We start from the raw sequence: 16,652 nt of genomic DNA, 5'->3' as shown, positions 1-16,652 counted from the left end.
TCAGTGCTTAATTCCATCTGCGCTGCAACAAAGGCTCCGTTCGTGGGAGCATTTTGGTTAAGCATACGCACAGTTTAGAGGAAACAGTGATGGGTCTCTCTCTCCAAGTTACCTGCACCTTATAACAGTGCTTTTTCCACTGCCTTGCCAGCGAGAACCTATTGCTGCAAACATGCAAATCGTCAATGATCAGGCGCAGATCTCATCCGTGTTCATATTCGAGATGGGTGAGTGTTTATCTAAAAGTGAATTGCATTAAATGGCCTCTTTGTTCGGTACAACTGTATACCAGCTCATCAATGCGAATCTGTTAATCATCTGCCTGCAAATCAAAGCATAAACACATGCAGATATTTTCAACGAGTTCAGTTGTTATTCAGGCAAAACATTTGAAGAGGAAATAAATGTGATGTAAGTGACCTTGACCGTGGATCGCTGGTGCCAGACCGGGTGGTCTGAGTGTTACGGAAACTCATCAACTGCTTGGATTTTCATGTATAAATCTCTCGATTTACAGAGAATGGTCCGGAAACAAACCAAAGAAAATCCAGTGAGCGGCAGTTCTAAAGGCCCCGGTAATGAGAGAGCTCAGTGAGATTGTCCAACTGATTAAATCAGACAGGAAGGCGGCAAGAACTCAATTAACCATGCGCTCCAACAGCGGCGTGCAAGAGAGCGTCACTGAACGCATAACCTTGGATTTGGACGGGGAGCAGCCGCAGTGAACCCCGAGCATTCACTCAGTGCCACCTCATTAGGTACAGGGGTAGATAAAAACACTAAGTATAGACTTCCATACTTTTATCAACTGCCAGTGAGATTTATTATAGGAAATGCTATCCTAAATATGACTGCCAGATATATTAAGGTTTTGCTAAAAAAGATTCACAAACAGAATGAAACACAGATATTCGTCAATCCACGCAATTCTAAGGACAACACTGAACTGATAGAAACAATATCACTACTAGGACGACAAGTGGGCGAAATAAAACACCATAACAATTCCCCTTTGGCCCTGTCCTTACTTGGTGCTGGACTCCTGAGTCCTGTTTCCAGAGAATCCGAGCTTCTGAATTTTATGTCCCTACCAATAAGTGAACACACCCTGAGCAATGTTCAGTTGATAACACGCTCATAAACCCGAACTTCAGCCTATTCAGCATGTAACTCCACACCCTGTTCCACAACGCCTGCGTTAAACCACATAAATCTTAATTACCATGAACAAGTCACTCTTGCAAGTGGTCTGAACCAGATTTAATATTACAGTGCAAGCGGTGCAGAAATCCCCTCTCTCTAGAATACTTAATCTGTTCTGGAGTGGAATTACAACCCGCATCTTGATCCGGTTCGGTTGGCGTCGTCACTTCAATTTATTGTACACCTTGGGATCAGTTTATTGTCAGATTATAAACCCCAGCGACAGCTCAGGGCAAAGATCGCTGTGGATTTATTACAGAGAGACGGCAGAAAGAAGGGCGCTGTCAACTCTGATGGAATATTATGTATTTAGTATAATGTTCTCTTTTGAACAGGAGGCATTTCTTTTCTCCAGATTTTACTGTGCCCCCTCTGCCTGGAGCTGACTTCAAGGTCACCCTGTTTATAAAGGGCCATTTTAACAGTTGTCTGCATTTGGACCATTGCAGTAATGGGCCGACTGGAGGGCAAATGTCCCGAGATAAGCATCTCCCTGAGATAACAACCGGTCAAAGTCGTCCGCGAAATAAGAATGCCCTTCCCCTTCAGTTTATTGCTCACTTACTGGAAACACATTACCACATCACAGCAGCAATCATATGACATTATGATCATATCCCGATGGCGAATTTGCCTGGCAACCCATTTACTTCAGACATACGTCAACCAGCATCACATTTATTTTACAAGTACTTGTACCCGTCCTCGTCAGAGACCGATGGGAAAAAAACATTGTTCACTGCGTTTCTTGTCTGTCAGAGAGTTCTGCTGGTATGTTGAATTAGTAACGGGACATTCAATCCTGTTCTGTTATTCTCTATGATCACAGACGGACTGTTATCTCAGAGATACATCACTGCGACCGTCTGGACCAATTCAATTTCTTGTCTGTCAAGAATCTCTCCGCTGTGGAATTAAACTCATTGAAAACAATCCCTATTTCTCTTTTCCTTTGAGGAGGAGAATTCCAAACGCACACTAGTTCCACAACATAGAGTGTGGAATTAGTAACAGCGAATTCACTCCTCTCATCCTGTTCCGCCATTCTCAATGATCACAGCTGGACTGGAATATCAGTGAGACATCACTCCGATCGCCTGCAACACTTCACTCCCTTGCTTGTCCAGAATCTGTGCCCTGCGGAGTAAAACACATTGACAAACAAAAAACCTCTGCTTCTCACTTCCTATGAAAACGTTTCCACCTCATAAAAATAACCTCACCATCTACCTTCACCTGTTTCAGCTTCCCCTGGAACAGCAACTGATAGTATGGATACGGTAGAAAAACTAGAAATAATTGCCGTGACAAGAGGGCTTATTGAAACACCATAACACAGCTCTGTACAGTCCCTGTTCTTACCCGGTGCTGGAGTCCTGTGTCTGGTTTCAGGAAGTCCGAGCAACTGGATTTTATGGACACTAACAGTAAGTGAACACACCCTGAGCAATGTTGAGTTGATAACACGCTCATAAACCGGAGCTTCAGTCTATTCAGCAAGTAACGACACACCCTGTTCCACAATGATTGTAGTGAAAAACGCACAAACTCGTTTCTAATTTGTGGTTCGAGCCAGAAGTCCGACTTCAGTGCGCGACCTTTCTCTGGAAAATTATATCTGCTCCAGAGAGGGAGCACAGCCCGCATCATGGTTCGGTTCTGTTTGAGTCGACCCTTTGATTTATTGTTCTCCTTGGGACCAGTTTATTGTCCGATTATAAACTACAACTGCAGCTCAGGGCAAATATCGTTGTGGGTTTATTGCACAGAGAGAGGAGAAGGAAGGGTGCTGTCATCTCTTGTAAAATATTCTGCATTTGGAGTCATTTATATTTTTTTTCGTTTTAAAAACTAGCATTCCCTAAGTGTGTCCCAACTACCTGGATCTGTCTTGAACGTCAGCCCGTTTAGAAAGACCCATTTTTAACAGAAGTCCGCAGTTGGTCCATTATAGTAATGGGCAGATTGTGGAGCAACTGTGCCGAGATAACCATCTCCCAGAGATAACAACCGGTCAAAGTCGACAGCGAGATAAGAACGCCCTTCCCCTTCAGTTTATTGCTCACTGGAAATAAGTTGCCAAGTTACTGTGGAACCATATGAAGTTATGACCATATCCCTCTGGCCAATTTGGCAGGCATTTCACTTATTTTACAAATACATCTACCGTTCCTCATCTGAGATCGAAGGAAAAATATCAAATGTTAAATACACCGGGTCTCTTACTTGTCAGAGCGTGTTACTGGTCTACTGAAATTGTAACAGGACATTCGTCCCCTCAGTCCTGTTCCGCCATTTTCTATTATCACAGCTGGACCGTGATCTGAGTGACTCATCACTGCGACCACCTGCAACACTTCACTCCGTTGGCTGTCCAGGATCTGTGCGCTGCAGAATTAACCACATTGAAAGAAAACTCTTCTTCTCTTTCCCTTTGAGGAAGAGAAATCCAAAGAGACACTAGTTCCACCTCAGAAATATTTTAAAAAAAGTGTTTTCTCCTTACAGCAGCAAACATGTTCCCCACATTCCTGTCCGGAATCCAGGTGATGTTCGATGTCTCCAGCAAAAGGTTAATTCATTTATGTAACCACCAGCGGATACATCCTCCTCACCTTCATCTAAATAACAGCGAATGCAATCAACTCCCCGTCTTTATCGAGTTCCAGCGATAAGACTAGATGTGAGCATTGAAGCGGTCGGGTAACAGCAGCAGATGCTCCCGGACATGCACTCAGTTGTCATCTTATTAGGTACAGGAGATACATAGTAAAGCGCCCACTGAGTGTAGAAATCGCTATTTTTGTCTACGGTCAGTGTGACTTATACAATATATGTTAATATAAACATCACTGCCAGCTCTACCTTGTCTTCGCTAAAAAAAAAAACGCATGCAGAATAATTGAGCGCGCAGATCCGTAAAGCCGCGCAATTTTAATAATATTGATATGGTAGAAATATTAGAACTACTGCCGTTAGAAATAGGCTTATTAAATCACCATAACATTCCCGAATACAGTCCATGTTCCTACCTGATGCAAAACTCCTGGGTCTGGTTTCAGTGAATCCGAGCATCTGAATTTTATGTCCCTAACAGTAAGTGAACACACCCTGAGCAATGTTCAGTTGATAACACGCTCACAAACCTGAACTTCAGTCTATTCAGCATGTAACGCCATACCTTGTTCCACAACACTTGTGTTAAACCACAGAAAGACTCACCTTGCCTCAATGAGTCTTTCTAACTTGCGGTCCGAACTAGAATTAACACTTCAGTGCGCGACATTTTATCACTTCCAGAGAGGAATCATAACCCGCATCCTGGCTCCGTTTGGTTGCTGCCGTCGCTTTGAATTTATTGTTCACCTTGGGATCAGTTTATTGTCAGATTTTAAACTTCCAGCGACTGCTCAGGGCAAAGATCGCTGTGGGTTTATTGCACAGAGACAGCAGAAGAAAGGGCGCTCTCAACTCAGATGAAATATTATGCATTTGGAATAATGTTCTCTTTTGATCAGCGGGCATTGCCTTTCTCCAGATTTAATTGTGCCCCCTTAGCCTGGGCTTGCACTGATTTTAAGTTGCCCATTTAAAAGCCATCTTTAACAGTAGTCCGCAGTTGTAAACTTCGTGTAATGGGCAATGGGGAGCGGCTGTGGCGGCATTATCATCTCACAGGGATAACTACCGGTCAAAGTCGACCTCAAGATATGAATGCCCTTCTCCGTCATTTTATCTTTCACTTATTGGAAGCAAATTGCAGGATCACAGCGCCACCATTTGCATTTTAGAACATTTCCCGCTGGTGAATTTGCCTGACATCGAATTCGCTTTGCGCGTAAATCAATCGTTTTCAACCAGTGAGCGATGGAAAAACTCGAAACATAAAATTCAAGGGGTCTCTTATTTGGCCGAGGTTGTTACTGACGTATTGAATTAGTAGCAGGACATTCGGCTATTTCTATTTGAAGAAATATCAGGCAGGTTAGAGAGAGGTGAATACGTTGATGTTGGGTACTTGGATTTTCGAAAGGCCTGTGACAAGGTGCCACACTCGAGGCTGCTTAACAAGCTAGGAGACCATGGTGTTACAGGAAAGATTTCAGCATGGATAAATCAATGCCTGATTGGCTGCAGGTCTTATGGTCTTATGGAATTGAGGATTTTCTGGAGGTGGAGGAAAGAGCTGGAAGAGGCAGTGGGTAGACATGGTTTGTCAGGTCTGAAAACGAGTTGAATTTACCATAGCCTTCAGACTGAATCAGAAAACCATTCTGAGGGATTTGGGAATGTCAGAAGCAGGGGAGATGTGATCACATGTGCAGAGGGCAGGGGTTGTGTCTCCATCAGACCCTCAGTGAGATGGTTCAAGTTAAGTTACAATGTGTAGGGAAATGTGCAGATGAAAGCAGAGTGTTTGGAGCAGGTTTAAATCACTGGTTCTGACACAGTGAGAGGTTAGTTTTGTTGTAAGAATGCAACATTAATGGAAGAAGACTAAGGAACTTCATCAATTGCCAGTTGTTTGGCTGAAATGTCCAATCTGTATGTTACCTTGACAGAAACAGATACTCACAGTGGTGACAAAGGGGTGCAGTCTGGTTTACTTCAGGTTGGAGAGGGGTGTGGAGATTTGAAATCAATGCCTTGCAGTGCCACCTTCTTCGCACTGATCTCCCTGTCCTCCATGTCTTTCTCCTTGGTAAATACTGATGTAAGTTGCTCATTGAACACCCACACACATTCTCGAGGGCTCTGTTTGATTCGACCTTCCTGAGCTTTGCATATTTTTCCTTTTCCTGCTCGACTACATTCATCACTTCTCTTCACATTTAAGGTTCTCTTAAGCTGCCAATCACGTCATTTGTTCGTACAGGAATGTACCCGTCCGATATTCCATGCAGATAGACTATAAACACTTTCCACATGTCAGATGTGGACTTGACAGAAAAAGTTATTTCCCATTAACTCTCCATAGTTCCTGCTTAGTGAATTAGTAATTTACCCTGATCCAATTCTTTACTCTCACGCAAAGTCTACACTTTACTTCTCTATAGTTCTCTTAAACTTAAGGAGTTCTGCCCTAACCATTTACCCACCAAATGGTCGGGTATCTAGCTAGCATAATTACCCAACATCAGTTTCAGTACAGCTCCTGCTTTTGTTGGACTATTTACATATTGATTTAAGATGACATCCTAGATAGAAAAAATAGCTGAAGCTAGCTAATCGGGTAGCTTTCAATAATCAAAAGAAGGCAATTAAAAATGGATAAGCAGAAAAAAGGTGAAATATGAAGGCAAGCTAGCTAGTAATAGAAAATGATACCAAAATAAAGTATCATAATAAAGCACAGTAAAGCGTCATATTCAATCGTGATTAATATGCATAAAATCTAACATGGTCCAGTCTCCAGCGTTCCCAGTAATTAGTACTTTTCCCTCTGCGTGGATCAACGACTGCCCTGAGCCGGAAATTTTTACACATTGCCTGAAAAAAGCGCGACATCTTAGATTGTGTGTTTTTGTAATGCACGGGTATGAATACTTAGAATGGACTGACAAAAATATATACTTTTGTCTTTATCTATTAATCGAAGGATATGATGAATTATAGTGCAACAAAGAAAAACCCTCAGATTTCAAGTACTTTTTTCCAGCTTTATTTTAATCCATCTATGCTGCAACAAAGGTTCCGTGACGCGAGCATTTTAATTACAGCGTAGCCGCACACCGGCGCAGCTCAGAAGGAACAGTGACAGTCTCTCTCTCCAGGTTACCCCAAACTGCCTTTTCAGTGACAACCTGTTGTTGGAAACAGGAAAATCGCACTAATCAGCGCCAAATCTCACCCATATTCTAATTCGAGATAGGTGAGGGCCTGTCTAAATGGTAAATGCACTAAATGGCCGTTTTATTAGGTACAACTGTACAGCCGCTCATCAATGGGAATCTGTTAATCGCGTGGCAGCAACTCAAAGGATAAAACATGCAGATATGTTCAATGGGTTCAGTTGTTGTTCAGAAACATCCGAATCTGGAATAAGTGTGGTCTAAGTAACCTTGACCGTGGGATGAGACAGGGTACCAGACAGGGTAGCAAGAACATTACAGAAACTGATCATCTCCTTAGATTTTCATACACAATTCGCTCGGTTTTCAGCGAATGGTATGAAAACAAAACGAAAGAAAATCCAGTGAGCAGCAGTTCTGTGGGTGAAAACGCCTTGTTAATGGGAGAGATGAAGGAGATTGACCAGACTGATTAAATCCGACAGGAAGACGACAGGAACTTAAATAGCCATGCACTCCAAAAGCCGGGGTGCAGAAGAGCGTTATTGAACGCCGAACATTGGATTTGGATGGGGAACAGCCGCAGTAGAAACATAGAAACATAGAATATAGGTGCAGGAGTAGGACATTCGGCCCTTCGATCCTGCACCGCCATTCAGTATGATCATTGCTGATCATCCAACTCAGAACCCTGTACCTGCTTTCTCTTCATATCCCCTGATGTCTTTTGCCACAAGGGCCATATCTAACTTCCTCTTAAATATAGCCAATTAACAGGCCTCAACTGTTTCCTGTGGCAGAGAATCCCACAGATTCACCACTCTCTCTGTGAAGAAGTTTCTCCTCATCTCTGTCCTAAAAGCCTTCCCCTTTATCCTTAAACTGTGACCCTAGTTCTGGACTTCCCCAATATCGGAAACAATCTTCATGCATCTGGCCTGTCCAATCCCTTGAGAATTTTATACGTTTCAATAAGATCCCCCCTCAATCTTCTAAATTCCACTGAGTATAAGCCCAGTACAAGTCTTTCTTCAGATTAAAGTCCTAACATCCCAGGAATCTATCTGGTGAACCTTCTCTGTACTCCCTCTATGGCAACAATGTCTTTCCTCAAATTAGGGGACCAAAACTTCACACAATATTCTAGCTGCGGTCTCATCAAGTCCTTGTACAACTGCAGTAGAATGTCCCTGCTCCTGTACGCAAATCCTTTTGCTATGACCGCCAACATACCATTTGCCTTTTTCACCGCCTGCTGTACCTGCATTCCCACCTTCGAAGACTGGTGTACAATGACACCCAGGTCTCGCTGCACCTCCCCTTTCCCTAATCGGCCACCGTTAAGATAATAATCTCTTTTCCTGTTCTTGCAACCGAAGTGAATAATCTCACATTTATCCACGTGAAATTGCATCTGCCATGAATTTGCCCACTCACCTAACCGATCCAAGTCACTCTGCATCCTTTTAGCATCCTCCTCACAGCTAACAACGCCGCCCAGCTTCGTGTCATTCGCAAACTTGGAGATGCTGCATTTAATTCCCTCGTGTAAATCATTACTATATATTGTAAACAACTGGGGTCCCAGCACTGAGCCCTGCAGTACCCCACTAGTCACTGCCTGCCATTCTGAAAAGGTCCCGTTTACTCTCACTCTTTGGTTTCTGTCTGCCAACCAATTCTCTATCCACATCAATACCATACCCCCAATACCGTGTGCTTTAAGTTTGCACACTAATCTCCTTGTCAAAGGAGACCTTTTGAAAATCCAAATATACCACATCCACTGGCTCTCCCACGTCCACTCATACTAGTTACATCTTCAAAGAATTCTAACAGATTCGTCAGACATGATTCTTCTTTCACAAATCCATGCTGACTTTGTACGATGATTTCACCTATTTTCAAATTCACTGTTATCACATCTTTGATAACCGACTCTAGCATTTTCCCCACCACCGATGTCAGACTAACCACTCTATAATACCCCGGTTTTTATCTCCCTCCTTTTAAAAAAAAAAGTGGGGTTACATTAGCCAGCCTCCAATCCTCAGGAACTAACCCTGAAGCTAAGGAGTTTTGAAAAAATATCACTAATGCATCCACTATTTCTTGGGCTACTTCTTGGGATGCAGTCCATCTGGCCCTGGGGATTCATCTTCCTTTAATCCCTTCAATTTACCTAACACCACTTCCCTATTAACATGTATTTCCCTCATTTCCTCCATCTCACTTGACCCTCGGTCCCTTACTATTAACGGAAGATTATTTATGTCCTCCTTAATGAAGACAGAACCAAAGTAGTTATTTCTGAACTGCTCCCATTCTCAGGCTTGCCGCTGCTTTTTTGCTAATTTATATGTTTCTTCTTTGGACTCGATACTATCCTTAATTTCCCCTGTCAGCCACGGGTGCACTACCTTCCCTGGTTTATTCTTTTGCCAAACTGGGATGAACAATTGTTGTAGTTCATCCATGCGATCTTTAAATTCTTGTCATTGCATATCCACCGTCAACCACTTAAGGATCATTTGCCAGTCTATCTTAGGTAATTCACGTCTCATACCTTCAAAGTTACCCTACTTTAATTTTGGAACCTTTGTTTATGAATTACCTATGTCCAATCTCCATTTTAATGAAAAATTCCACCATATTATGGTCACTCTTCCCCAAAGGGCCTCGCACGACAAGATTGCTAACTAACCCTTCCTCATTGTTCAATACCCAATCTAGAATGGCCTGCTCTCTAGTTGGTTCCTCGACATGTTGGTTCAGGAAACCATTCCACGTACATTCCAAGAAATCCTCTTCCTCAGCACCCTTGCCAATTTGTTTCCAATCTATATGTAGATTGAAGTCACCCATTATAACTACTGTTCCTTTATTGCACGCATTTCTAATTTCCTGTTTAATGCAATCCGCAACCTCACTACTACTGTTAGGTGGCCTTTTCACAACTCCCACCAGCGTTTTCTGCACCTTAGTGTCGTGCAGCTCTGCCCATATCGATTCCACATCCTCCAGGCTAATGTCCTTTCTTTTCTATTGCGTTAATCTCCTCTCTAACCAGCAATGCTACCCCACCTCCTTTTCTTTCCCGTCTATACCTCCTGAATATTGAATATCGCTGGATGTTAAGCTCCCATTCTTAGTCACCTTGGAGCCATTTCTCTATGATCACAACTATATCATATTTATTAATAACTATCTGCACATTCAATTCATCCACCTTGTTATGAATGCTACTCCCATTGACATACAAAGCCTTCAGGTTTGTTTTTACAACACTCTTAGCCCATATACAATTATGTTGAAAAGTGTATTTATGCCCCATTACGCAGTTCATTTCTGTTTAGTATTTTAATGCGCACTTTTCCCCTGACTCAATTTCTTTCCGAAGTTCCACTTCGAATATCATCTAGTAACTCTGTAACATATTTAATATCGTTACTACTACGTATTTGCATTAAGACCGGCGTTGATACAATATTTTCTGTTTTTCTCTGTCTGGTACAGCAGCGGACAATGTCTGTAATGCTGGGTTCACTGGTTTGCATTTCGCGCCGCATACTCGCCAACATCTGTGTTTGCGACTGACTCCCCTCACAGTGCAAACAGTGAGGGTCTGCGTCAGAAATCATTCATGTTAATGTCCAGTGAAAAATAAATCACCGCAAGTAAAGTGACAGTGAATCACATGAAAGGTGCGTCATCACGGGGAAGTAACGAGATAGAGACTCCACTCGCAATGTGAGAGTGGAATCAGCGCTGATGAGGTGGACTCACCCACAGGATTACAGACTACTGTCGTCACCAGCGATGCGCAGATAATGTCCTGCCATTACATGGAGTAGTTTGACAACATCGCATTTGGTGTTGTGATCCCAGCATCGGACGTCTCTTGAGGCTTCATGACAGGTGTCGCGTTCAGTTCAATGAAATAAGGCCTGTTATTTTCCCGTTGGCATTACGGTTGGTTAGAGCACAGATATTTTTACTAACCAGCGCTAATTAGCACTAGTCACTGCAAAAATTGTTTTCATCATTAGTGACCAATTTCTCTATAAAAGTACGTCATTCTGTGCTTCAGCTCCATTGAGGACGGAAAGATCCAGACACAGTGGACTCTCAACAACGTGTAATCGGTGAAGAGTTTTACCCAAAGGAAATTTGCTCTCTGGGCGTTGTTATAACCTTTTGAGTTTATTTACTATTTACAACTTTTATGTAATTTAGAAATTGACAACATTCCAAACAGAGCAGCCTTGGATTAACAATGGATAATGGAGAACAGCCTTGGATTGCTAACTAACCCTTCCTCATTGCTCAATACCCAATCTAGCATGGCCTGCTCTCTAGTTGGTTCCTCGACATTTTCGACATGTTGCTCCAGACAGGGCTATTTGTTACACAGTTCATTGTAATTGTCGGTATCCCGGGTAAGTACCTTTCGATTACTTATACGGAAGCAGAGACCTAACGCCGCTCTCAGCTTAGTGACTGTGTGTGTGTGTGTGTGTGTGCGCCTGTCTGTGAGCTGTCGATTGTGCATCGGTGAACAGTGGCAGGCATGCAATGATGTTTGTCCAACGGAGCAAATTATAGGTCGTTAGCATGATGTGCTGGGGAATTAGCTCAAATGGTAGAGTGCTTGCTTAGCATGCGAGAGGTAGCGAGATCGATGCTAGCATTGTCCATCGACATTTTGTATTCAGAGGATTCGTCGCATCAAATCCCTGAACTTGGAATGCACAGAAGATGCGGTTGGCGCAGAGCGAGCGGAAACTGTCTCGGTCTAAGGACCGGGAGAAAATGTCGTAGGTTTGCTGCGTTCAATGCAGATAGCAGGAAAAGCTGGCTGGCAGCTGGTGTTTCAGTAATGCATGAGCTTCAGGCGACGATTCAGGCATAAATCAGGTGAGTGGTTAGAAGAACATTGCCCTGGTTATTGGGTGGAAAGACAAAGCTGAGTAACCTTTGATTTGAACGGGCGAGGACGATCAAAGAGCTGTGTTGGAATCGTAGTTTCCCTAGAATTGTCAGAAACGCGGTGATAGGCGTCATCCCGTGGCCTGTGGCCCCCAGTGCTGGAAGGACGAGATAGTTGCCACAGGCAGGCTTTTGCCATCCGTCGACAAATACCAGGCTGAAATCTGCATAATGATTGTCGGTAGGAACCAACGTGGAGAAACTTTGTATCGCTTTTCCTTCGATAGCTCAGTTGGCAGAGCGGAGGACTGTAGAGGAAATGGAGTCATCCTTAGGTCGCTGGTTCGATTCCGGCTCGAAGGATCAGGACTTCTTTTACTGCGCCCGTCATCAATTCCATACCACAGCCTCGACATGATTGAAATTCCCCCGCGAACATTGCATTTGTGGACAAGCAGCTGGAATTTATTTTATACCATGTTAACATCATTTTGAAATTATGCTAAAATCTTTGGTAATATAATGATGAATTTAACTGTATTAATGAATATAATCCATAAATGGCTAAACGCAAAACTAACCACATTTACATTGAAACATTTCAGCTTCAGCGTACGTGCACTGTCATTGTTTCAAGTTACAACACTGTCACAAATGGTCACAATGAAGACAGAATGGAAGTCGGTCGCTTACTGTTCAGAAACTACCATCGCCGTCCCGTCAGAACATTTCACTGTTGCATCCTCCCTGTCAATTGTGACTGCCTGACAGTGCTTACGTGTGTTGTGTGTTATGTTTTGTCATCGTTTGACATGCATATTACAGATATAAAACAAACAGTACAAGTGCCGAGCACTTTTAAGACCGGGTAACAATGTTTGCTCAGATCAATGGTTTGTCCCCGAAGCCGTAAAATAAAACAGAGGGAAGGTTGCTGGGGTGCAAGATATTGTTTTCAGAATCCGACCTTGCAATCGAATAGTAACTCAGACTTTCGGAAAGAAGCGTAGATGCGCACTTCAATTACACTACCCCTCTCCTTGGAGATACCGCGCTTGTAGTTCTGTGAACAGTCTTGGTCGCCCTGTTATAGGAAAGGCAGAAGTCCGCTGAAAAGAGTGCAGACAGTATTCACAAAGATTTGCAGGGACTCGCGGGATTGAGTTACAGGGAGAGGTTCGGTCGAGTGGCATTTTATTGAGGGCAGAAATGTAGCTGGATCACGAGAGACGTTTACTCACATAGGAGTTGCTCTGTGTATTGAACAGCCTGAGAAAGGAAATGGGCGTACAGAGTCGTTAATAATATTTAACATGCAGGTGGACAATTTGACGAATGTGATCCAATCACGAACAACTATACCAATTGGCCAGGTTGGTCGGCATGGAGATATTGGGCCGAAGGACCCGTTTCTGTGCTCCATCATTCCTGGACTCTGCTCATCCCTGCTGCATCGGTGAAGGTGAAGAGATTAATGTGAGCATGCGCTCCTGTAAAACGCTTTATGCTGCGGTCACGTGTTCAAACAAACAAAGTATCTTTTTACTTCCACTGATAGTGTTCAGCAGAGATAAACGATGGATTTTATTTCAAGAGAACAACTGACGGCTGTTTATCTGCAAAAAAAAAAAAAGCGTTTGCATTTCTTTATTCTTATTTTTGGTCTTTTTTGTCACTGCAGTTAACCTTGTGGCGATCATCATTCTCAGCCGAGAAAACAGCGGTCTTTCCAAATGCGTCACGCGGTACCTGGTGGCGATGGCTGCGGCGGATCTAATGGTGGTGATCATCGAAGTCCTGTTCTACCAGATGGGTCAAGCATTCCGACTTTGCAAAGTCCTTGACAACGCTCCTTTCTGCCTTGTCCACCTCGTCCTGTGTCACGTGGCCGTTGACTGTTCCGTGTGGTTTACTGTTGCTTTCACTTTCGATCGCTTTGTGGCCATTTGCTCCGCAAAATTTAAAGCGAAATACTGCATCCCCAGAATTGCAGGATTGGTGATTGGCGTAATATCTGTCGGTTTATGTTTAAAAAATATCCCATTTTATTTCATGTATACGAATGGAGCAGCGTTTTTGGAAAATGGTAACTGGGTCTGCACCAATAGGCCCGCACTTCCTTTCACAGAACCGTTTGAGTGGTTTTATTGGGTGACCGTCTGTTGAATCCGCTACTTCCTTTCTTCCTCATTTTGACCCTCAATGCTCTGACCGTCAGACAGATACTAGCGGCGAGCAGGGTCCGCAAGGGGCTGAAGGGACGGGGAAATTGCGGGAAAGAGCGAGATCCGGAGATAGAGAGTCGGAGACAATCTATCATTCTCCTCTTCAGCCTGTCGGCGAGTTTCCTTCTCTGTTGGGCGACAACCACTCTGGTCTTCATTCTCACGCGATGCCTCTACACTGACCTGGAAATGTCTATCCGGCTTTTTAAGCACAGTTTTGAGGTTCTGTGATTCAGAATTTCAGCAGCTGCACGAATACATTTATCTACGGAGTGACCCAGACCAGATTCAGAGAGCAGTTGGAAGTTCTTTTTATCTCCCCTGCTACTTTTGTTTTGAAACATTTCAGAAGTCTATACCGCTCAGTCGAAAGGCTCAAATAATTTTGACTTTCCGAAAATAAATTCACACCTGCTTTACAAGCGCATGAATAAATTGAACTTTCTGAAAACGTTGTTGTTCCCAGCAGTTCAGCCTTTCCATTATTTCAGGAAATGAGGTATTGTTATTTATATATAAGTTGTGGGGATAATCAGGTAAGAAGTTTTGAAGGGGAGACATGAATGTGGTATGTTGAAGAAGTTGTGGGGGTGAGTGTGGGCAATGGCCAGCCATTAGAGAAATCGATGTTCATGCCAGGATATTGGAGGCTACCCTGACGGAATACAAGGTGTCAGTACTCGAACCTGTGTGTCGCCGCCTTGGCTGTAGAGGAGGCCGCGGACTGACATGTCAGAATGGGAACGGGAAGTAGAATCGAAAGGGGAGGCCACCGCTTTTCGTGGCAGGTGCTCGACGAGGGGGAGGGGCCTTCCGATCTTCGTTGGGTCTCACTGATATATAGGAGCTCTCGACGACCGGATACAGTAGGTGACCCCAACAGACTCGCAGGTGACATGTCGCCACACCTGGAAGGACTGTTTGGGTCCTGAGGGAGATGTGCTTGTTCCAGTTGCAATGATAAATGCCAGGAGGAAGATCAGTGGGGAGGGACAAGGGAGTCACATAGGGAGTCGTCCCTGCAGAAAGCAGAAGTGGTCGAGAGTTGTATGAGGATGGGAAGATGTGCTCGGTGGTGGGATCCCGTTGGAAGTGGTGGAAGCTATGAAGAATTATGTGCAGAATGTGCATTGTGGTGCGGTAAGTGAGTGAAAAAGAGGAACTCTATCCGTGATGGGACGCGGAAGGATGGTGTAAGGGCTGAGGTGTGTGAAATAGAAGAGATGCGGTTGAGGCAGCGTTAATGTTGGGGGAGAAGAAGCCACTTTCTTTGAAGAAGGACATCGCAGTTGCTCTGGAATGAAAAACCTCAACCTGAGAGCAGATACAGAGGGGACAGAGGAGCTGTTGGAAGGGGTGGCATTATTTACAAATGACAGGGTGGAAAGAGGTACCGTCTGGACTACTGTGAGCCTGTAGGTTTATTAAATATACCAGTAGTTAGACTGTCTCCGGAGATGGAGACAGTGATGGAGAAATGGAAGAGAGGAGTCGAAAATGGAGTAGGTAAATTTGAGGGCAGGGTGGAAGTCGAAGGCAAAGTTGAATAAATCGATGAGCTCTGCATGAGTGCGGGGAGCAGCAACTATACAATCGTCGATGTAGCGATGGATGATTTGGGGATCTTTTCTGTTGTAGGCTTTGAACAAGTCCAGCTGTCTTCTCCAACTTGATGTTTTCCAAATGCTCCAGCACATCTGTTTCCTTAATATTTACATGCTCAGGGTTTTCAGTCCGCTGTTGCTTATCCCTACAATTGTTGCTTTCTCCGTAGTGAATACTGAAGCAACGTACTCATTAAATAACTACGCTATCTCCCCCAGTTCCATACACGTTTTTCCACTGTCACACTTGATTGGTCCTATTCTCTCTCTTCTTATCATCTTACTTTTCACATATTTGCGGAATGCCTTGGGGTTTTCCTTAATCCTGTCCATCAAGGCCTTCTCATGGCTCCTTCCGGCTCTCCTAATTTCTTTCTTGAGCTCCTTGCTGCTAACGTTATAATCTTCCAGCTCTCTATCATTACCTAGCTTTTTGAACCTTTCGTAAGCACATCCGTTCTTCTTGACTAGATTTACCACAGCCTTTGTACATTTCTTCGGCTTCTCTGCTCCAGGACGAGTAATAACAGCTTTTCCGGTCTTACCTGCATCTGAGGTTCCTGACAAGTGGAAATATTCCCAGGAATATTCTTGGCTACATGACGGAGACGTCCACATCCATCCAAAATTGCTGCAATCAGAATTGGGAGCCACAGTTCAGCTGTGCCCTGCCCTGCTCCAACATCTTCCTGCTTCTGCCTCTGGGCTTCGAATTGTTCAATGTCCATCACTTCCCACTCTCTTAACGAAGGAGCGAAACTGTCCAATGCATCGCTTCTCGGAGTATCTACAGGAGGTGCCCCTTCAAGAAAGCGACGTCTTCATCAAAGGTCCCGTCATTCAGGTCATTCCGTCTGTCACAGCTACATTCAGGCAGGACCCGTATACGTGTCACGTGC

The 16,652-nt window shown here is 43.9% G+C and overlaps 1 non-coding gene across 1 annotated transcript; it reads left to right on the top strand.

Moving 5' to 3' along the window:
* The first annotated feature begins 12,201 nt into the window (after window positions 1-12,201).
* trnay-gua (transfer RNA tyrosine (anticodon GUA)) lies at window positions 12,202-12,287 on the top strand. Its single transcript is given in 2 exon segments — window positions 12,202-12,238; window positions 12,252-12,287. It is a non-coding gene; the product is annotated as a tRNA-Tyr (tRNA).
* The last annotated feature ends 4,365 nt before the right edge of the window (window positions 12,288-16,652 follow it).

This window comes from Hypanus sabinus, unplaced genomic scaffold (genome assembly GCF_030144855.1).
Source record: "Hypanus sabinus isolate sHypSab1 unplaced genomic scaffold, sHypSab1.hap1 scaffold_1119, whole genome shotgun sequence".
NCBI classification, from domain to species: Eukaryota; Metazoa; Chordata; class Chondrichthyes; order Myliobatiformes; family Dasyatidae; genus Hypanus; species Hypanus sabinus.
This window is presented reverse-complemented; position numbering and strand designations above follow the sequence as displayed.